The sequence below is a fragment of the Dreissena polymorpha genome, chromosome 1, assembly GCF_020536995.1.
Source record: "Dreissena polymorpha isolate Duluth1 chromosome 1, UMN_Dpol_1.0, whole genome shotgun sequence".
NCBI lineage: Eukaryota > Metazoa > Mollusca > Bivalvia > Myida > Dreissenidae > Dreissena > Dreissena polymorpha.
The window spans coordinates 193195402-193219409 of NC_068355.1; the positions used below are offsets into that span (position 1 = coordinate 193195402).

The following is a 24008-nucleotide window of genomic DNA, read 5'->3' on the forward strand; positions in this document are numbered from 1 at the left end:
CTTGACATTTGACCTAGTGACCTGAAAATCAATAGGGGTCATCTGCAAGTCATGATCAATGTACCTATGAAGTTTCATGATCCTAGGCGTAAGCATTCTTAATTCATCATCTGGAAATCATTTTACTGTTTCGACTTACTGTGACCTTGACCTTTGACCTAGTGACCTGAAAATCAATAGGGGTCATCTGCCAGTCATGATTAATCTACCTATGAAGTTTCATGATCCTAGGCCTAAGCTTTCTTGAGTTATCTATTATCCGGAAACCATCTGGTGGACAGACCGACCAAGCAACACAATATACCCCCTCTTCTTTGAAGGGGGGCATAAAAAGTGGGCTTGTAAATGTATCCGTACTTTATTATAATAAGTGTGCCGTCTATAAATAAAGATATTATTGTTATAAAAAAATAGAAGTTTTCCAGTATATTAGATTGTTTCCGAATGTATTTACTAAACTTTACCCATTTATGATTCTCTGTTCAATTATTTAGTCATCTACCGTTAAAAAATGTTGTTTACCTGTGCATTTTTTTTGTATTTTTATTGAAATGTTTATGATAATAATGTTTATGGTATTTGATAACAGTTGCTATGACACTAGTTTTCAATGAATAAAACACAAAGAACATTCACAAATATTTATTATTAATTAGGAAGTACAATATATTAACTGGGCATGGTATTATTATTCATATGACAATTTATATCTTACATGATAGTATGTGTAATAATAAGTTTCATAGACTCACTGAACACCATCACATGTAAAATCAATTAAAAGTTCCAGAAACAATTGAGCAATTTAGAATTTCATTTTTTTAAAGAGAAACCAGTTCCTCATGATTATTGCTTATGTCCCTCTGAATGGCATATCTTTCCCTTGACGCCATCAACATCTCCCGAGTTTTATTACGCTGTTGCTTCATTCTTCACATGTTGCTGCAAGCAGATAAATTTACTAGTTTATACATTTAACAGAACTAAATATTAAATACACAACATATGACACTATGGTCATAATAAGTTAGCATGCCTACATGACCTGGTTTTGTTTCTGAAAGTTGGTTTTTGTATTGCAAAATTAACCTAGCTTTCTGAACTTAAACTCAACATTTGTGTGTGACACTAATGCTCTACATTCCAATTTCTTTTTTAAGAACATTGACGTCAAAAGAATTAAATAAAAAATACCTTGACACACAAGTTCATACCCTGGTAAATAGGTTACCAGTAATAAAGTTAAATGAAAAAATGCAGCAATACTTTATCCCCATAAAACAGAACTACAATGAAAAACAAGAGCACCGCATAACAGGTGTGAACGCTCGGCTACGGGTGCATTTTTAAACAAATAAAAGCTTGTCAGAATTATTTTAAGGTCACAGTGACCTTCACCTTTGACCTAGTGACCCAAATATGGGTGAGGTGTGTAGAACTCGTCAAGGTGGAGCTGCATATGAAGTTTCAAAGTTATAGGTGGAAGCACTTTGATTTTATGGCCAAAGTTCAATACATTGACAAAATGTTAAGGTTTGAGCATGACGCGGACGACACGACACGCTGGCTATGACAATACCTTGTTTTTTTTCCGAAAACAGCCCAGCTTTAAATTGAAAACATAAATTGTTACATTTTCATTGTAGGAAATAATTAGCAGTCAGCTTTACTATAATCTATAGAAAAAAAATTACTATTTGTTGCTTCTGCCTTCAGTTTTATGTTTTAATGTAGCTGAGTGACACAACTTCTGTTTGAGTTTTGACAACCGTGTTCTCTGTCCATTCAATTTTGGTCCTTCAGCCAGTAATAACATTTTGTTTTCTGGAAAAACAAAGAAATGAAAACTGCATTTGTGATCTTTACATGTTACACAGTTTTGCAGAGAAAGCAATATAAATCAATGTTGATTATTTACATCTTGTGAATCAACACTATAATAAATTATTGTGGACAATGATATTTATTTAATGCTTTCCGGTGGTTTATAGAGAAATATCGGTGGATTAAAACGGATAATTTCACTGTTTCAAACAATGAAAATTATCAGTGAGAATTATCGATAAATTTCATTGTTTACTGTGAAATGACGTCATTTATTTGACAAAATGACAACATAATCCCAACGACATTCTTAAGTAAAACTCTTTAACAATGTATATAAACTGCGAAAAAAGCATAAAATAAAAAGAAAATTTGTTGGATTCGGTTGAATATTGATTTTAATTCACTCGTGATCATAGAAAATATATATTTTCACTCGTGGCTGCGCCACTTGTGAAAATATCATTGTATATCATCACTCGTGAATTAAAAACGATAATCCACCGAATCCAACAAATATCCTCTATAATATAACAGACAAACAAATAGCATTCTCAATGATATGACATTTGTAATTACTAAACATGTTGTGTCATGTGAATCTAATACCTTATTGAAATAAAATATTTGATAATTGAACACAAAAATGCTGACTTGACAAACTTTCAATCCATGATGTCTTGTTATTGTCAGCCTGAATTCCGATTGGTGTCTATTAAATTATATTATTAAACTGTTAATTGATCAACACCACAGTCACATTTCTGCATGAAAGAACAAAACAATTAATCTTACCAATACATTTTTATTCATGGGTAATATCAATTGCCGCCTTAAGAGTCTTTTGATGATTTTTGCTTTGGCAGACACTTGGCTGAAATAATTCGCGTTCAGATTTATTCTGAACGCGAATTATTTCAGCTGTCTTCATTCATGACCAACAAGTTCTCATCTCACATTTCAACCGTCTCCATCCAAAATAACTTCTTTTTGCGTTTAGTAACGGAAGGAGAGTCGACCAAACAGCAATCGGTAGCCTTCCACACGGTCTACACGTCGTTTTCCAGTGTTTGTTTTTGTTTCGATTCACAACTAGCATTGTTTTTGTTAGTCCAAATAATTAGACATAAATCGACCTCATATTTATAGGAGTATGTTTTTTGTGCGATGTTTGCCTTAGCTGACAGAACGCGCGAAAATTACGTCATGCAATTTTTCAGACTGTGTCACTATTTTTTCGGTCACAAAATACGTATATTTAAGTAGTCGTATTTTATGTATGTTGCATTTACGATTTCGTTGATGAAACGGAGTTTATGTAAAATCGTAAACGACTACATTAATCTCGATACATAATTTACGATCGTATAAAAATACGTAATTATTGATGAAACGGCCCCCTGTACCGTACAGTCGTTTGAGGCCCGAACAAGGGAACTGAATATTTGAAACTCATTTAATGCTATAACAATGTATTATGTAACGATTGATCTGAATTTTTAGTCTCAAAATAATATTTACAATTAAAGATGTATTTCATAAACAGTTCAATTTTTTATTAACGTTTTCAGACCAATGTCGACCGATTACTTTACTTATTTCATTCCTCAAGAACACCCATGCACGGAAACATGAACAAGAGGCCCATTCCGCTATCAACGTTTCGTAGAATATTACTGAGCATTGTCAGAACATTGTTCAAAAAATGCTCTTGGGGAGAATTATTCACGGTTTCACACCTATTTCTATTTTCTATTTCATTTTACACATATGCCTCATGAGAAACCTAGTTTTTTGGGATTATGCGTCGAGCCGCTTGCCATATAAGAGTACGAATTGAATCTTCTAAAAACAAACCTCTTTAATCAATGATGGGTAATACTAAAAATACTTTTCCAAGTAGTTAGTAACAATGAAATCATTGTTTAGTTAAGTGTGTCTTTCAGTTTCAGTTTACAATTTGTCATTATGAATAAACTTGCAAGCCTAAAATCTTCCTTGTTACTGAGAACACTGATTGTTATTAACTAGTGGTTGAAGTGTTCATTCTTGACTCTGTATTGAACCATTAAATCACAATGTACCATGCTGGTCTTCAGACTGAAATTGAAAAAATAAAATAAAAATGCCTACACAAAAGAGAAAAAATGTGGAAAATACAAATTACAAAACAATTAGTAAATAAAGAATCCATACAAGTGATTATACAATACTCTTAATATGTATGTGTTTCTTGTAGCCTAATCATACAGAACTAGATATGTCACAGACACTGACCCCCATGACACATATTTGGACACAGTCAAATTTAATCTAATTAAAATATAAATAAAAATCCTCTTAATATACTAACTACATGAACTTAAGCAAAATATTACAAAGTGTCATAATTTTATGAAGTACGCATATATTTCTCAACACAAGACAAATGACAAACAGACATAAGTTTGCAAAAATTGATTGCAAAAAATGCCTCCCTTTATATTTTTTCATGATCTTTCTTAGGCTGCTGAGTGAAATTTGTCGAGCATTTAGTAAAAAAAAATATTTCAAGTTATTATATATTGAAGCCCTCTCTCTTAGGCGGCTCCCATTAGCATCTGCTATGGCATTAGGCTCACTTGTGTTGGTGAAGGTCTTGAAGGCTGTATGCCTTTTTTGGCGTAAGCTGCATAAGCCAGCTTTTCACCTTAGCCTGACCTTTGTAAGTGTCCAATAAAATTCCAATAAAATTTCCCGCGGCTAGGTACGAATGAATACACTTCATTTATTCCATTGGCTGATTTGAGTATACCACCAGAACATTGGAAACATATCCGCGTCTTTGTAACACTGTTTTACTGTATGAAACAATTTTATCTCGAATGAAAAGGCTTAATAGATAGAACAGTTTTACACTCAATTCTCGACATCAATGGTAGCAGACCACGGTAGACACACACTCTCTCGGAGCCGCGGACGCCTTCTTGATCTCCACCACGCTCAATTCAGAAAACAATGAACCTGCAATCATAAAAACACATTCACTGCACACAAGTAGTCTGAAACTTACATTTAAGATAAAAAAAGAGCATATGGAACCTGTACAGGTGATACTATTGACAAAAGTGAAAGAATGACAAGGCCGCAAAAAGGGCTTCAAAATCAACTTTTTACCATGTACGAAAGTGGCTGGGGACGAATGAAACGTAATGATAGCCTGCTTTTGGAATGATATTTTTACACGCAAAACATAGCACAACCCATCAAACCATGAATAAATACCAGGTATCCAGGTGGTTTTCGCGCAATAATTCACAGCGTGACCCTACTAGCGATTCCAGCTTAAAAACAACCCAAAATACAATATGCCTACCGCAGTTTTCCTTCCTGAGTAACAAAGAACACAACAACAACAAGAGGTCATGACCCCACAGTTTCGCATTTGAAAATGGTCATATTCTCAGGATTTAATGCAATTTGGGGATACAATAAGACCTATCACCCTCAAATTTGACATGGAAACCTACCCTTTCCCAATATTTCACTTTTTGACCGGGGCCAATTCGCATATTTCTGCTTCCTACCGTGTACTGCTACCTTAAGGACACCAATTATTCTTTTTCATTACTGCAAAAGCAGCTTTTTCAAGTATTGTAGACTATTCCTGACAAAAACACACTGTTTTCACTCAACTGTACTGCGAAATAGACTGTCTTTCTTCATATCAAACACTTAAACCAAAGTGCACACTTTACTCCTATTTCACGGAGAATTCATGCATTCAGAGTTCTGAGTGAGACACTCTTTAAATCTCTCCTGGAACCTTTTAGACACCTTTCAAACATGTTTCACTTTTATAAACACTCTACTCATGCTTTTATACATCTTACTTGAACAGCAGATACTTTTTCCAACATGTCTGGACCTAATTTTTGAGAAAAATTGTTGATTTTTCAGCCCGCGAAGTGCCAATTTCCTTGACTTTTGTCTATTTTGCTCCTTCTCCTACATTAATACAACTGTTTTAGCATACATAAGACACTAAGAACATGAGAAACACTCAAATAACATGAAACAGTAAGAATAACCTGATAAAATAATAACAAGTTCGATGTCGGACAGCCATATCACTGTTACGAGCTTTTTTTCTGATTCCAGCTGAAACAAGATGTGTTTGTGAAACACTATGTACACCCACCACATATATATGACCTTTGTACTTGACCTTTGACCTTGACGGATGACCTTGACCTTTCACCACTCAAAATGTGCAGCTCCATGAGGTACACATGCATGCCAAATATCAAGTTTCTATCTTCAATATTGCAAAATTTGACCTTTGACCTTGAACTTTGACCTTGAAGGATGACTTTGACCTTGACCTTTTACCACTCAAAATGTGTAGCTCCATGAGATACACATGCATGCCAAATATCAAGTTGCTATCTTTAATATTTGCATAAGTTATGGTAAATGTAAAAGTTTGACGCTAACAAACAAACCAACGAACAAACCAACAGACAGGGCAAACACAATATGTCCCCCAGTATAGTCTGGGGAACATAAATAGCCATTTTTCAATATTTGAATCATCTCCCTTATTTAGATCAGTTATTTACATCCAAATTATGAAAACTAAGCTCAGCCAAGCCCATTTTTTGACTGGACGGTGGTGAAAAATCTGTAAAAAATACATTTCACAGGCCGACTGTGTACATTATTTTTGTCATTTACCAATTAAGGACACCAAGTACTCTTTTTCATAACTGTTTAAGCATCTATTTCTAGTATTTTAGACAATTCCTAACAAAAACAGACTGTTTTCAATCAACTGTTTTGCAAAAAAACTGTCTTTCTTCACACCAAACACTTAACCCAAAGTGACACTTTATTCCTATTTCACTGACAATTCATGCTTTCAGAGTTCCAAGAGAGACACACTTTAAATGTCTCCTGGAACCGTTTGGAAACCATTTAAACACTCTGCTCATGCTTATATACATCTTACTTGCACCGCCGATACCTTTCCCAACATGTCTGGACCTAATTTTTGAGAAAAATAGTTGATTTTTCAGCCTTCGGGGTGCTAATTTTCTTGATTTTTGTCTATTTGGCTCATTTTCTTACATTAATACAACTGTTCAAGTATACATAAGACAATAAGAACATGAGAAACACTAAAATAACATGTTACAGTAAGAGTAACGTGATAAAAAAATAACAAACTGGAGGTCGGACAGCGAAATCACTGTAAGAGCTTTGTTCGGATTCCAGCTGAAAATAGCCATTTTTTAATATTTGAATTACCTCCCTTTTTCAGATCAGTTATTTACATCCAAATTGTGAAAACTAAGCTCTCCAAAGCCCATTTTCACACTGCACGTTAGTACAAAAGCTTAAAAAAATACATTTCACAGGCAGGCTGTGTAAACAAAAATTTGTCATTTACCACTTAAGGTAGCAGACCACGGTAGACACACACTCTCTCGGAGCCGCGGACGCCTTCTTGATCTCCACCACGCTCAATTCAGAAAACAATGAACCTGCAATCATAAAAACACATTCACTGCACACAAGTAGTCTGAAACTTACATTTAAGATAAAAAAAAGAGCATATGGAACCTGTACAGGTGATACTATTGACAAAAGTGAAAGAATGACAAGGCCGCAAAAAGGGGCTTCAAAATCAACTTTTTACCATGTACGAAAGTGGCTGGGGACGAATGAAACGTAATGATAGCCTGCTTTTGGAATGATATTTTTACACGCAAAACATAGCACAACCCATCAAACCATGAATAAATACCAGGTATCCAGGTGGTTTTCGCGCAATAATTCACAGCGTGACCCTACTAGCGATTCCAGCTTAAAAAGAACCCAAAATACAATATGCCTACCGCAGTTTTCCTTCCTGAGTAACAAAGAACACAACAACAACAAGAGGTCATGACCCCACAGTTTCGCATTTGAAAATGGTCATATTCTCAGGATTTAATGCAATTTGGGGATACAATAAGACCTATCACCCTCAAATTTGACATGGAAACCTACCCTTTCCCAATATTTCACTTTTTGACCGGGGCCAATTCGCATATTTCTGCTTCCTACCGTGTACTGCTACCCAATACAGTTTGTGCGTACACCTTTTATTTTCAGAGTATTACCAGCGCAAGAGAGTTTATACTTAAAAGGCTATGTTCTCATATTTAGTACTTACTTCCTTATTCCTGTCAACATGTTAACATGTAAAAGTATAAAGAGCAATGGAAGCGAGGCCTCACTTTAAAGCATTGCATTTCAACCCGCGAGGTATATCGGGTCAATTCGCGGACATTCAGAGTTTATATACAGGTCATCACCGGAGTTGGCGGCCAGTAAAATAATCGTTATATAATACAGACGCTATCTGTGAACTAGGGGACCTGGAATTTTCTTTAGACCAGAAATATGTTAAATGAAGATATTCAGCAATATAATTATGGTATGTAAATAATAGATTCTTAATGTGTTTTCAACAATATAATGATAAATATTATTGTTGATAAATTTAACAATAATTATTCGTCCATATTGCCTAATGTACTAAAGTGATATTATGAGCATGTAACAGTTTATAGGTGTCTATCGCAACCGTTGATTATTTTTGATGTTTCTACTTCATATACACTTATATTAATTAATGCAGCATCATCATACTAAAACAATATACCAGAAAGAGAAAAATAATGCATTTGAATATCAACCGTACTTTCGTTTGACAACTGATCATGCGTTTACGAGTTGAACCTAAATTTAGTTTTAGTGCAGATTTGTTCATACGACACAAAGACACGAAATTGTTTTACGGATCATTTCAGCTTACAGGACTGGGTGGGTCACGTAAGAATATCGAATATAAAATATATTTTTATAAACAACTGGTAGCAAGGTGAGTTGCAGATAATTAATCAGTAACCACATTTTAACTAACTATTTTGACCTGTTAATTCTTTTCAGCTCAATTCAACAGTGCAAAATGCCCATAATATTACTTTAAGCATTAGCACGATGATAATTGATACTGTTAATAATCGAATCAAATAGCAATGCCCGACAAACCACTAAAACAGGTTTGTTCGAAGAACGCGCCTATAAATACGGATACTTCTCGTGTGGCCGGTTGACTCATATGTTTAAATTTCACTTCCATTCTTCTTTTGGTTTTCTGTTTTGTATCTATAGGTTTATGACCAGCAATATGTTATAATGTAAAATAAGCCGCGAAAACTCCCCGTAACATCCCGTACTGCGTGTGATGCAGCTAAGAACTGCACAGAAAAAGACATTCGCTATCCTTGATCTCATTCATTAAACTATTTACGCCGTATATCTTTTTTAAAGATATTTCTTGTTACTGCTGCCCGTGGTAATCGTGTTGTCAATGTTGTTACACTGCCCATCATTCCACTTCTCTTTGGCCTATTTCATCTGATAAAGCAAGGCAGATATGCAGAACTTGCCAGTCATGATCTGGTAGGAGAAGAGCAGGCCCCTGGGATGGATCCAGGCTCCGGTCATCACCATACCAAACAAGGGCAACTTTAAGATATGCCAGAATTATCCAGCATCAGCCTCCTCATCCAACCCAGCATAGTCATATTAGGCATCATTTTCAAGTAATTAAAAGCAAAACAAACCGTTGGCAGAAGAGAATTATACTGTCAGGTCTGGGCAAAGTGACATGATGGCCTATGGCAGATTCAGGGGGGGTGGGGGGGGGAATTGTCAAAATTGTCAAATGTTGGTGCAAGATATCCAATAACTCTACGAAAACGCCAACAGCACAGTACTTCTCAATTGATAGATAGGTGAATTCTTCAGAATACAGTGGACGTCCGAAATGTATGTCTGCTCTGGACCGTCTTGTTTAACCTTTTCCTAAAGAAGATAATACAGGAGACCCTGAAAGACCACTACTGGTAACAGCCCAATCTTCGTTGATGGAATAACCATTTACAACTTGAGATTTGCTGATTACATTCGCCTTATTGGTGGAACTAGCAGTGAGCTCCAAGACCTTACCAATAGACTCTTTGCAAGAGCAAAACAGATAGAGGTCACCATTGAAAAGTCGGATACCATAATGAACAGCACGAACAACACCAGTGCAGTTAGCACCATAAACAGCGAGAAGCTGGAGGAGGTGTCTAGCTTCAAGACTTGGCAGCAACCCAGTCCAATAATGACATCAGTACTGCTAAGGGGCCAATACGACCCCAGCTTTGGCCAGACTTTACAAGTGGACAAGTAGTCTTCCCCGCCAAGTGCGTGATCGTTTTTAAATGACTGGGCTCTGGTTAAAGTAGTTACATAGGTTGTTGCAGTATTTGGTCCATCTGTTTAAGCTTGTAGCACTCTTGGTCAGAAGGTCCCTATCATTGTCTGCTATAACACTGGCCTTGGGCTGAATGATATTCATGAGGGTCTTGAAGGTCTCCTTACTGATGTCTATGGTCATGCCTTGTCAATATTGCTAAAATTGTCCTAAGACAATTTCTCATTTGCCTGTTTCATTTTCATTCTCACCTCCCTGTTCTCTTTCTGGTATTCTGTCCGAGAGTCCAGGCTGGTGTACTTCTCATGCCTCAGCTCTCTTCTTTTTAGGTCCATGATCTCGGTCATCACACATGGGTTTTTCTCTCTTCATAGAACTTCTTTGGCCAATGACAGAAGGACTTAATTGATGTTGTTTATGTGTCCCATTGTCAAAGATGTTCTGGGCTGCAACCTTGCAACTTATATGTACTTTGACTGCCTCTGCTTTGTAGGCATTGTTCAGTTTCAGTCAAATCTAATGAAGCGGTCCTTGGTATTGCGCCTCTTCTTTAACTTATTTAACTTCAGCTTGATGATGTCGAGGACTAACTTACTAAATCATGGTCACTACTAATGTTTGCTTGCCTGTTTATTTAAACCAGTATGTAAGTAATATAATACAGTTAAGGATATACATGAAACTGTTGTTGTTACTTTGCCTAAATACAACAATGTGTTCAATTTCATTTGCGGTCAATGGTCTTAATGCATACAATAATGGAAACAATCTAGGTCAAAACATTTGGACAGCTACAATAAAACAAGAGGGTTAACACACATCCTTGTTGACTGAGAGTACTGGGAGAGTGGTTTGCTTGGAATAGCAGTTCATTAAGATTGCATGGTATTTCTGAATAAGTTCCTCTTGATTGACTTCATAGCAATACATTTTAAATGTAATTTACCACACATCTTTCACTCTCACTGCCATGTCATGTTAAAGATACATACTTATGTGTACTGGAAACCAATTAAAGAAATGTTGAAGTTAGCTGGTACGGTGGTTGTATTGAAATTTGTCTGAAGCACCACTGTGAAGCATGAATATGTTTTGAAATTATTTACAATTAAGATAACAGCATGCTTTGCACAAGAAATAGCCTTTAAGATCAGGGCTTTTTTCCTTCTTAGAGAATGGCCGAACGGCCATTTCACAATTTTGACATGGACATTTGACAAATCTAGTAAGGCCACGTTACTTGATGACAAGAGATGTGCCCCCTACTGCGCCTTGAAGCCGCACTGCAGCTATTTTAGAAACAAGATTATATTTTAAATGTTAAGGTCACAGTGACCTTGACCTTTGACCTAGTGTCCTCAAATCATGTTTGATTGTAGATCTCCATGAGATGCATGCATAGTTGAAGTTTAAAGAACATACACCAAAGATTTTTCATTTTATGAGCAATGTTAAAGGTTTGGGACAGAGAGACACACCTATAATGACAGACAGACAGACAGACAGACAGACAGACAGACAGACAGACAGACAGACAGACAGACAGACAGACAGACAGACAGACAGACACACAGACAGACAGACAGACAGACAGACAGACAGACAGACAGACAGACAGACAGACAGACAGACAGACAGACAGACACACAGACACACAGACAGACAGACAGACACACAGACAGACAGACAGACAGACAGACAGACAGACAGACAGACAGACAGACAGACAGATATACAGGCAGATAGACAGGCAGATAGACAGACAGACCAAAACAATATTCCCCCGATCATTAATCAATACACAAAAACAAACACAAGAGCTAAAGGCCTTAAGCCCTCACCTGAGACTATGCTCCCACCCATCCACAAATACACCTAAGACTAAACCTCCACCAACACATGAAACAATAATCAAGAGCGAGAGAGAGAAGCCCTTGGGCTGATCTGAAAAAATTTCCCACCCAACAACGCAAACACAACAACAAACAAGAGGACCGAATGCTGTAGTGCTTGCCTAAGATTCAACTCTTACCCATCCACACCAAAATTTAAGAGAGCTTAATATCCTAAGGGCTAACCTAAGACTCTTGCAAGTAACGAAACTGTTCTAAGCAGTAAGTGCTCACAAGATTCCCAAATTATGTTTAAAAAAATCAGTCCAAACGCTGGCAGGCATGTTTTTCAATGGGCAGAATTGTAATTCATTCACCCAAAGTCATTATTATTGTCTTTATAAACTTAACCCTTTACCTCTTTAATAGATACGTATTTTCACACATGTGTATTCCCTTAGAATAAATTTAATTGAAGACCTTTCTTACTAGATTCAAGTTTTAAAGGCTTCATTTCCAGCCCTTAGATACTGATGAGCATCAAACAGTATAAAACCGGAACAGACTGCGAGAGTAACTTGCAGGCTGTTCTGGTTTTATGCTGTTTGCATAAAGCCATTTTCACTTTGCTTCAGAGAGGGAAAGTGTTAAGAGCATGCCTCTGATGCTCACAGAGACACCTCCAGTAACATTCGGCTAATGTAGTCACTAAAATGAACTGATGTCATTTAGAATATAATAAAAATGGCACATCGTGTTCAATTATTTACCAAGTTTCGTTCCCTTTGAAGTTTTTCATTGTCTGTCTTCAGCACAATCGAAAAGACAAGCATTCGATCGTAGACACAAAGAACATTACATAGAAACATATTATATTAGAACATTGCTATTTAAAAGAAATGATTGCACTAGCTTAAAGTACCACCTGATGACTTGTCATTTACAAGTATGCCCTCAGCGCTTTGATTTTCCTTATGCAACTTGTGAAAGGATGAGTGTACAGCCCACTAATTTCTTCTGGTTTATGATTCCAAGGTTGATAACCAGAACAGGAACGAAAACAGATTTTAAAGCAAAAATGCTGTATCCTAACGATGAAATGAGTTAAGTTAATGCATAAATGAACTCAGGCACATCAGAGACGTGAAAAAAATGAATACAATATTGCTGTATCTGGCAGATGCTTGCAATAAATTGTACAGTAATTTAGTTGCTAATGAAAATACGATATGGGATGATTTTCATACTTAACATGAATAAAAATAATCAATTCAGCAAATTGTAATTATGAACATGTGATACCATGAATTTGTGAAAAGCAATTGTACAAGAGAAAATGAAAATATACCATAACATTTTCACACTTATAAGCAAAGTGAAAATGGCTATGTGCAAACAGCATAAAACCACAGCAGCCTGCGAGTAACTCACAGTCTGTTCAGGTTTTTTGCTTTTTGCTGCTCATCAGTATCTAAGGGTTGGAAATGAAGCCTTTAAAACTTGAATCTAGTAAGAAAGGTCTAAATATAAATATAACTATCAAAGGAACTACACATGCGTGAAAATACGTATCTAAGTGGTAAAGGGTTAACATAAATATTACTGAAAAATGGCTGCACAATAATTATCAAGTGCAGATGAGTTCCGAGACATCAATTGAATCCAACTGCTGGGTGTTATCAATACACATTTATAGTGGAATTATATCAACGGGTCTGGGATTCACTTATTGTGGATTAACCCATTTATGCCTAGTGAACTCTCCCATCCTTCTAAATTGGATCAATTTATTTTCAAAATTAGGGATGTCTAGTATATTTATTTCTATATTAAGAACAATTCTTACAGAAATTCCTTTAAGCAAACAGCGTAGACCCAGATGAGACGCCGCATCATGTGGCGTCTCATCTGGGTTTATGCTGTTTGCAATGTCCTTTTTTCAGGACGCTAGGCATGAATGGGTTAAAATTGCCAAGCTTTGGAAAAAATCCAATCAGTTAAAAATAATATCATTGAGATTTCCAGTTTTATCATGGAGTGTTATGAAACATTAATCTTTTCAGAGGCTTATCATGTACATGCTGACATGGATTTTAAATGATAGATGAGCGTATATGTTGCACTTAAAAAGCCTTTTTGCCCAAATAAAACACATTTCAAATTGTTTTTATTAGAGTTAATATAGAATTAATTCAGGGCTCGAAAGAAAATGTTTGAATAATAATCTGACAATAAAGATTATAATTTATACATTTGGTTTCAAAATACCTAGTCAGGTTTATTTTCTAATGTTTTATAATATCAAAGTAATACTGCTTCAAAAGTATTTAAAAATACATTGTCTTAGTGACCTTAACAATCTTGCTGGTGAAAAAAAAAATTCTTAATTGTTATTAAATGTTAGCAAAAGAAACATCATTAATTGCATTAAACAAACAACACACAAAACGTTTTTATGTTTTAAATGTTCACATTAGTTTCCAGAATTACACCAAAGGTGAACTCTATCAAGGGCATAGGCAATACCACAACAGACATATGATTCAACCAAAGATAAATGGCCAACCAAGGTCAGTATTTAATGGGTTTTCTTGGCACTCAATATACCTTTTCATGGCTTATTAAATCTCAACAATCATCCCATAGTCTACATTTGGGGTACTTCATGGGAAAGCAAAACCACATTAAGTTCCTTCCTTGATTATCATGAGCCTCCTTGAAAGCCGATGATAAACCCACACCTATGAAAGTTGACCCGCAGTCAAAATACACATCATGCCTGAAGGCTAAAGATATTGGTTACTTCTGGGCTCAGTATGAATGTAGCAAATAAATTGATTGATTAATGGGTGGGTCTTTATTTTTCTTGTCAATGCTCAGACAAACACAATGGCTCTCCACGCAAAGATGGCATGGGCTTCAGGTCCTTTACACTGCTTCAATGCATCACCTTGGTCTCCTTTGCCCAACTTTAGCAGATGAGGCTATCTTAGTTGGCTTGTAGTTGGCTTGTCACAACAGGACAGGATGACCTCCAGAAGCTGGAGTTGTTCTCCATCCAGGCACTCTACCAGCCCAGGGGGACTCCACAGGTAGAGCACCATAGTTGATAATGATTGGAGTGGAAAGCCTGGCAATGAGGTAATGTGCTTTTTGACCCAGTGCATCCAACATTTATTAGTTTTTTTTTCTGACTTTCAGCTTAAACAACATTTATAAACAAGCAAATTCATTGAATTGATATCCCTTGCCAGATAAACTTTATTTATGGATCGGTGCAAATCCCTTGATATACAGTATAATCATTGAGTGCAGGGTAATAATGAACAGGTAGCAATTAAGTGTTGGGTTATTGTTTTTATAAATTGCAATTTTCCTCATTGATATCTATAACACCCATGCAGTTTCTTGATGAAATGTTGTATCGTATCTGGCATATAGCCCTGAAAAGTTCCAGCATACAAAAACAACAAAGAGCAATAACTCTTATTTAAGAAAGTGAAGGGTTATGGTTCTTTAGCATGGCACTTCTCAATAATTTGAATTCATCCATGAATTTTCATGTTGAAATCTTCAAGGTATCTGAGATATAGCTCTGAAAAGCTTCATCATACAAAAAAGGATAACAACTTTATTAAAGAAAGTGCAGGGTTATGGTTCTTGAGCATGGCACTTGTCCTTATTGATATCTATAGACCCATGAAGTTTCATGGTAATATCTTATATAGGTTCTGATATAGCCCTAAAAAGTTTTGTGACAGACGGACTTAAAGACTGACGGACTGACAGATATACTGACGGACAAGGCCAAGTCTATATTCCTCCGCCTTTGGCAGGGGATAACAACTGAACATTCAAACAGGACATCTTTATTACCCTTGGCCTTGACATTATGATCAGACATGTCCATTTTCTAGCAATCTGACAATTGCAGTGACAAGCTGATTTACTATGAACTTGACATTATAGGAAAACATGACCATTTGCATAGTTACTTGACATAATGGAAATACTGTGTCATTTACCGACAGCTGGGCATATAAGAATATAATGTGGAGACATGATCATTTCCCATCAGCTTGACAATGTGGTGACATGACAATTTTATAACTAACTAGAAATGGCAGGACAGTGGCCGACGCCTATCCCCACGCCGCATGTTTGACATAGGGGCGCACCAGGGTTGGTAATGGGGCCATGCATAGTTGAGATTGACGGTATTTTCATAAGAGATGTTCAGTATCAATTTGAAGTAAATCAGTGTGGAAATGAATAAGTGAATGTGAAATAACCTAAACAAATGAGTGAAAATCTCTGACCCGGCCCCACCCCAACTCCCATAACTTTTGACCCAGGGGTAACATCAAAATTCCAAATAGTGCACTGTCACACATATGCTCATGGCTTCCATGTGTGTAAGTTTCAAGGTTCTAGTGCTAATAGTGTAGGAGGAAAATGTGGCAGGGACGGACGGACAGATGGCGGAGATAACCACATAATAGATTTCCAAAATCTAAACGCGGACCCTAAGGTCAAGGTCACAGGGGTAAAAAAAAATATGTGCATTGAAAGGTCTTGTCTAGATACACATGAGTACCAAACATGAAAACAATGTCTAAAGGGACACAGACGTTATGAGCATTTTTTTAAATCACGGTTGCAGATTTAGAAACCTGAACGCGGACCCTAAGTTCAAAAATTGTATGCGCATGGAAAGGTGTTGTCCGGATACACATGCATACTAAATATGAAAGCAATATCTGAAGGAACACAGTAGTTATGAGCCTTTTTCGAATCGCGGTTCCAAGAAAATCTCTGACCCTGCCCCACCCCAACCCCATTACTTTTGACTCAGATCAAAATTCCAAATAGTGCACAGTCGCACATATGCTCATAGCTTAGTCCATGTGTGTAAGTTTCAAGGTTCTAGTGCTAATAGTGTAGGAGGAGATAGTGGCCAGGATGGAAGGACAGACAGACGGCGGAGATAACCACATAATCCCCACTTTTTCTCCAAAAAGCGTGGGGATAATTAGAAAATTAACCCATTTATGCCTAGTGGACTCTCCAATCCTTCTAAATTGGATCAATTTATTTCCAAAATGAGGGATGTCTAATATATTTATTTCTATACAGTCAATCTTGTGGATGCGACCACTTGTATTAAGCGACCTTTGTCTTATGCGACCATTTTGAAATCCCACGGAGCTTTTTCGCTATATAATGATATTGTATTAAGCGACTTTTGTCTTACGCGACCAGCGACCGCTGATTTGTGTGTATTTTGATATCCGAATCTTGTATTAAGCGACCACTAGGAGGTAAAAGTGGTTAATCTATCGATCTTTCAGGGACAAATCCGTGTTAATTGTTTATCTAAGCCGATAAGATGTACTGTTACACCTCTGCTTTGTTTTCACAACCATTATGATTATGCTTTGTCTCGTTGACCGGTTCTGACCGGTATTGTTGTAGACTGCGTATTAATTTATTGAGTTAAATAATAGAGGAACGTATTGCGCACAGTCCACAGCTTAATTTCCAAAATGAGGGATGTCTAATATATTTATTTCTATACATGTATTTAGAATAGTTCTTACAGAAATTTCTTTAAACAAAGAGCGCAGACCCAGATGAGACCCCGAATCATGCGGCGTCTCATCTGGGTCAGCGCTGTTTGCAAAGGCCTTTTTTCTAGACGCTAGGCATAAATGGGTTAAGAACTTTTTACCACTGGCTCGTCATAAAGTGAAAACATGATAGGTATAACATGGCATTCAACTAAACACATCAGATGAAAATGCCTGATCTGGTCATTCTACTAGAACTTTGATACTAGCTTTCTAAAACATGTTGCATATTAAACATGCTATCATAAGACAAATGTTGGAACTATGCGTGAAGAAACAAGGGCTGTTTGTAAAACATGCATACCCCCCATATGGGCTGTCAGTTGTAGTGGCAGCCATTGTGTGAAAACTTTTTTGTCACTTTGACCTTGACCTTTGACCTAGTGACTTGAAAATCAATAGGAGTCATCTGCCAGTAATGATCAATGTACCTATGAAGTTTAATGATCCTAAGCGTAAGCGTTCTTGAGTTATCATACGGAAATCATTTGTCTATTTCGAGTCACTGTGACCTTCACCTAGTGACCTGAAAATCAATAGGGGTCATCTGTTAGTCATGATCAATGTACCTATGAAGTTTCATGATCCTAGGCGTAAGCATTCTTGAGTTATTATCCGGAAACCATTTAGCTGTTTCAAGTCACTGTGACCTTTGACCTATGAAGTATCATGATCCTAGGAATAAGCGTTCTGGAGTTGTTATCCAGAAAACATTTTACTATTTTGGGTCACAGTGACCTTGATCTTTCACCTGAGAATCAATAGGGGTCATCTGCGAATCATGATCAATGCACCTATGAAGTTTCATGATCCTAGGCATAAAACGTTCTTGAGTTATCATCCGGAAACCATTTTACTATTTCCGGTCACCGTGACCTTGACCTTTGACCTAGTGACCTGAAAATCAATAGTGGTCATCTGCCAGTCATTATCAATGTACCTTAGAATGAAGTTTCATGATCCTAGGTGTAAGAATTCTTGAGTTATCATCCAGAAACCATTTTACTGTTTCGTTTCACTGTGACCTTGACCTTTGACCTAGTGACCTGAAAATCAATAGGGGTCATCTGCCAGTCATGATCAATGTACCTATGAAGTTTCATGATGCTAGGCCTAAGCATTCTTGAGTTATCATCCGGAAACCATTTTTCTATTTCGAGTCACCGTGACCTTCACCTAGTGACCTGAAAATCAATAGGGGTCATCTGCCAGTCATGATCAATGTACCTATGAAGTTTCATGATCCTAGGCCTAAACGTTCTTGATTTATCATTCGGAAACCATCTGGTGGTCGGACCGACCAACCGACCGACATGTGCAAAACAATGTACCCCCTCTTCTTCTAAGGGGGGCATAAAAATAAAATACATCTATAGTGTAATTATTTAATTATATGGAAATTCATTTGACTTAAATTTAAAAAATATTTGCTTAAAATTTAATATTATTTCGATGCACTAGTTAAGGATTGCATTATCTTTAAAAAAAATCAAGATCTCTTGTTTGGAATGGTAAAAGTTTACAAAACAATCATAACAATGTAGGAAAAAAAATTTCAGAAGCATATCCTTAACCCATTTATACCTAGTGGACTCTCCTATCCTTCAAAATTGGATCAATCTATTTCCAAAATTAGGGATGTTTAGTATATTTTTTTCTATTTTTTTAGAATATTTCGTATAGAAATACCTTTAAGCAAAAGAGGCAGAATCAGATGAGACGCCACATCATGCGGCGTCTCATCTGGGTCTACGCTGTTTGCCAAAGCCTTTTTTCTAGATGCTAGGCATAAATGGGTTAAACAGTAGCATGAATACACTTGAAGACAATTTAACCTTGCCAGAGGTTAATGTTCGCAATCTGCAGAGAAAGCAAGAATGAAAAACATGAAAACCGGTATAATCTGTGTAATCAACAGAAATGTGTGTTTAATCTATGGCTCTTATCTGGGCCTGAAAGCTGCTATCTCAGTTGGCAGATAGAAGGGCAGCGGGCTGTATCCCTAGGAGAATCTGTTGGCCTGATAACTGGCATGATATACAGGCCAAGAGAACAGGCGGATGCAAGCCTAGCTTAGTTCTACTGGTATTATTTTGATGGTTTAACGCTTTACCACTTAGATACTTTCATACACTTGTTGTCCCTTAGAAAGTTTAATTCAATTAAAGTGATATTATGGGCATCTAACAGTATATAGGTGTCTATTGCAACTTTTGTTTATTTTTGGTGTTTTCACTTCATAAACACTTATTTGTTAATGCAGCATCAACATACTAAAACAATATCCCGGAGAGAGAAAAATAATCCATTTGAAAATCAACCTTACTTTCGTTTTGACAACTGACGACAGAAATGATTCGATGTAAGATGTGAGTCTAAATGTAGTTTTTATGCAGATTCGTTCATACGACACAAAGACACAATTTTGTTTTACGGATCATATCAGCTTAGAGGACAGGGCGAGTCATGTAAAATATCGAAAATAATATATATTTCTTTATAAACAGCTGGTAGCAAGGTTAGTTGTAGATAAATGGTCAGTTACCACATATTAACTTATTCTTTTGGCCTGTTTATTCTTTTCAGCTCAATTCAACAGTGAAAAATGCCCATAATATCACTTTAAAGATCTTTTTCACTAGATTCAAGTTTTCAAGGCTTCATCTCCAACCCTTACATACTGATGAGCAGCAAACAGCATAAAACCTGAACAGGCTGAGAGTTACTCACAGGCTGTTCTGGTTTTATGCTGTTTGCACATAGCCATTTTCACTTTGCTTCTGAGAGGGAAATGGTTAATGCTAGAACCAAACACCACCACTTATGATAGTTTTCCTGTGTATTTAGAAGTATATGAGGTAGCATTAGTGTATACCCAGAGTGTGTACCCTGAGTGTGTACCCTGAGTGTGTACCCTGAGTGTGTACCTGGAGTGTGTACCCTGAGTGTGTACCCAGAGTGTGTACCCTGAGTGTGTACCCAGAGTACCCTGAGTGTGTACCCAGAGTACCCTGAGTGTGTACCCAGAGTGTGTACCCGGAGTGTGTACCCTGAGTGTGTACCCTGATTGTGTACCCAGAGTGTGTACCCGGAGTGTGTACCCGGAGTGTGTACCCAGATTGTGCCCCACGTGTGCCCCAACACTCCTACCTGACTAAGTTACTTGAATTTGTAATTACAGCTGCAAAATTTTCCAAGTTTGGTTTGGTCTTGTGCTGTGGGGGAAGTTGGAGTACCCGTAGATAACCCCACCTGTCCAGTATGGTGACCACATGCTTCCAGAAAGAGGATTAAAACCAAGTGGTCTAGATGAAAATCGCCTGTACTTTTTACTGTGCTTACAGCCCAAAATACTCTAGATCCTGCTGGGCACAATGTATAATGACAACCACATGCATGCAACACATAAAAAGGTTTTTAACCTGTGTGTCTTTGATTAGCCACCTCCTCAAAAATTTCATTCATATTCGTACTTTTCTAAACTTAGATTGTGTTGTTTTATTCTGGAAGAATAAACTTGGGAAGTTCAGTATGTGACCTGTTTTAAATGCCACATTAAATTCTATGGAATATAGAAATATTGGTTTTAGAGCTCCATCAAAATGAAAATGTGAAATTTCCTGTGTGGGTGCCTCAAATTTTCAGTTTTTCAGAAGCAGCCGGCTGCCATGGTAACTGATTTATTATCAGCTGTGGATAAAAATGTAAAGATCTGGTAGCTGTTCCCAGTTAAAGCACTGGCACATGAAGTTTGTTACTACTTCAGCTTCTTTTCTTAGCATATGGAACATTTCTGTGCTTTACACAAACTGATGGTTTGACTGCATGTATCCCCGCACTGTTCTTATTTAATTATCAATACCAAGGAAACATAAACTAAAATTTTGATTTAATGCAACATGAACAAACTATTTTCTGAACTTTTTTAAATGAAAGTAAATCATAACTAGAGCTTTGTCACAGACATGACGTATACCCCCACGTGCCGCATTGACATAGATTATTTAGCATGTTGCCTGCACAAAACAAGAGAATTTAATTTATGGTGATTTTTAAGACTTATTATGCCATCATCATTTATGGCCATTTTGACCTTTGAACTCTTGAATTATTTCGCATGACATGCCCTCACATGACTGTGAACAAAATTAATGTAAGAGTCATTTTAAAAATCTCATGATAAATGACATAGTTATTGCCGGACAAGCTCATTAAAGGCCATTTTTGACTTTTGAACTCCAAGTGTGACCTTGACCTTGGAGATATCGACATAATTCTTTCCCATGACACACCGTCCAATAATGGTAAACAAATGTGCCAAATGATTTTAAAATTACACAATGAACAACATAGTTATGGCCCAGACAAGATCATTTAGGGCCATTTTTTACCTTTGAACTCAAAGTGTGACCTTGACCTTGGAGATATTGAGGTAGTTCTTTCCCATGACACACCGTCCAATAATGGTAAACAAATGTGCCAAATGATTTTAAAATTACACAATGAACAACATAGTTATGGCCCAGACAAGATCATTTAGGGCCATTTTTTACCTTTGAACTCAAAGTGTGACCTTGGCCTTGGAGATATTGAGGTAGTTCTTTCCCGCGACACACTGTCCAATGATGGTAAACAAATGTGCCAGATGATTTTAAAATCTCACAACGAACGACATGGTAATGGCCATGACAAGCTCATGTATGGCCATTTTTGACCTTTGAACTCAAAGTGTGACTTTGACCTTGGAGATATCGACGTAATTCTTCTGCGCGACACACCATCCAATAATGGTGAACAAATGCGCCAAATGATTTTAAAATCTCATAAAGATTGACATAGTTATGGCCCGGAAAAGCTCATTTATGGCAATTTTTGATCTTTGAACTCAAAGTGTGACCTTGACCTTAGAGATATCGACGTAATTCTTTTGCACGTCACACCTTTCAATGATATGTGAACAAATGTGCCAAATGATTTTAAAATCTCACAATGAACGACATAGTCATGGCCCGGACAAGCTCATTTATGGCCATTTTTTACCTTTAAACTTAAAGTGTGACCTTGACCTAGGAGATATTGACGTAATTCTTTTGCTCGACACACCGTCCAATAATGATGAACAAATGTGCCAAATGATTTTAAAATGTCACAATGAATGACTTAGTTATGGCCAGGACAAGCTTATTTATAGCCATTTTTTATCTTTGAACTCAAAGTGTGACCTTGACCTTGGAGATATCGACCTAATTTTTTCGCGGGACACACTGTCCAATGATCGTGAACAAATGTGACAAATGATTTTAAAGTCTGACAATAATCTACAAAGTTATGGCCCGGACAAGCATTGGACCTTTGAACTCAAAGTGTGACCTTGACCTTGGAGATATTGGTGTAATTCTTTCGGCTTTTCGCGCGACACACCGTCCAATGATGGTGAACAAATGTACCAAGTCATTTAAAAATCTAACGATAATGACATAGTAATGGTCTGGACAAACTTTCGGTTTAAAATGCACTAAGTGACCCTGGCATGACCCATATTTAAACTTGACCTAGACATCATCTAGATACAACTTCTGACCAAGTTTGGTGAAGATCAGATGAAATTTTCGGGAAAAACAGACCGACAGACAAAGTGACTCCTATATAGCCCCCATTACTAGTAATGGGGATATAATTACAATGCATTTGTATGCATGTTAAATTACTGAAGTCGTAGACCATGCTCCTTTATTGTTAATATTGGCACATTATTGATACTTAACTAAACCATGGGAAGAAAGAGAAAACGATTGAACTTGACACAAATACAGTGTCAGCTTTTTACAGAAGCCGCATTACAAAACAAGAGGGTCTGAAAGGCCCAAAGTCGCTGACCTGAGGTACAAAGGAACTGGAATGTTCTGTGCAGCCCAAGATGTAATAAGAACAAATTTTCTGACCAAGTTTCATGAAGAGTGAACTATAAATGTAAAATGTAACAAGGGCTGTTTGTAAAACATGCATGCCCCGCATATGGGCTGTTCATTGTAGTGGCAGCCATTGTGTGAATACTATTTTTGTCACTGTGACCTTGACCTTTGACCTAGTGACCTGAAAATCAATAGGGGTCATCTGCGAGTCACGATCAATGTACCTATGAAGTGTCATGATCCTAGGCAAAAGCGTTCTTGAGTTATCATCCAAAAATCATTTTACTATTTCGGGTCACCGTGACCTTGACCTTTGACCTTGTGACCTCGAAATCACTAGGGGTCATCTGCGAGTCATGATCAATCTACCTATGAAATTTCATGATCCTAGGCGTATGCGTTCTTGAGTTATCATCCAAAAACCATTTTACTATTTCGGGTCACCGTGACCTTGACCTTTGACCTAGTGACCTCAAAATCAATAGGGGTCATCTGCGAGTCATGATCAATCTAC

At 36.9% G+C, this 24008-nt stretch overlaps 1 protein-coding gene and 1 long non-coding RNA gene across 11 annotated transcripts in view; both read right to left on the minus strand.

Moving 5' to 3' along the window:
• The window catches only part of LOC127864385 (uncharacterized), a 186464-nt gene that overhangs the window by 53693 nt on the left and 108763 nt on the right, over positions 1 to 24008 (minus strand). The gene's annotated exons all lie outside the window — the stretch shown is intronic.
• On the minus strand, positions 4730 to 7730 carry LOC127864409 (uncharacterized). Its single transcript, XR_008041895.1, has 3 exons — positions 7704 to 7730; positions 7256 to 7349; positions 4730 to 4827 (listed from the first exon to the last, which is right to left on the minus strand). It is a non-coding gene; the product is annotated as an uncharacterized LOC127864409 (long non-coding RNA).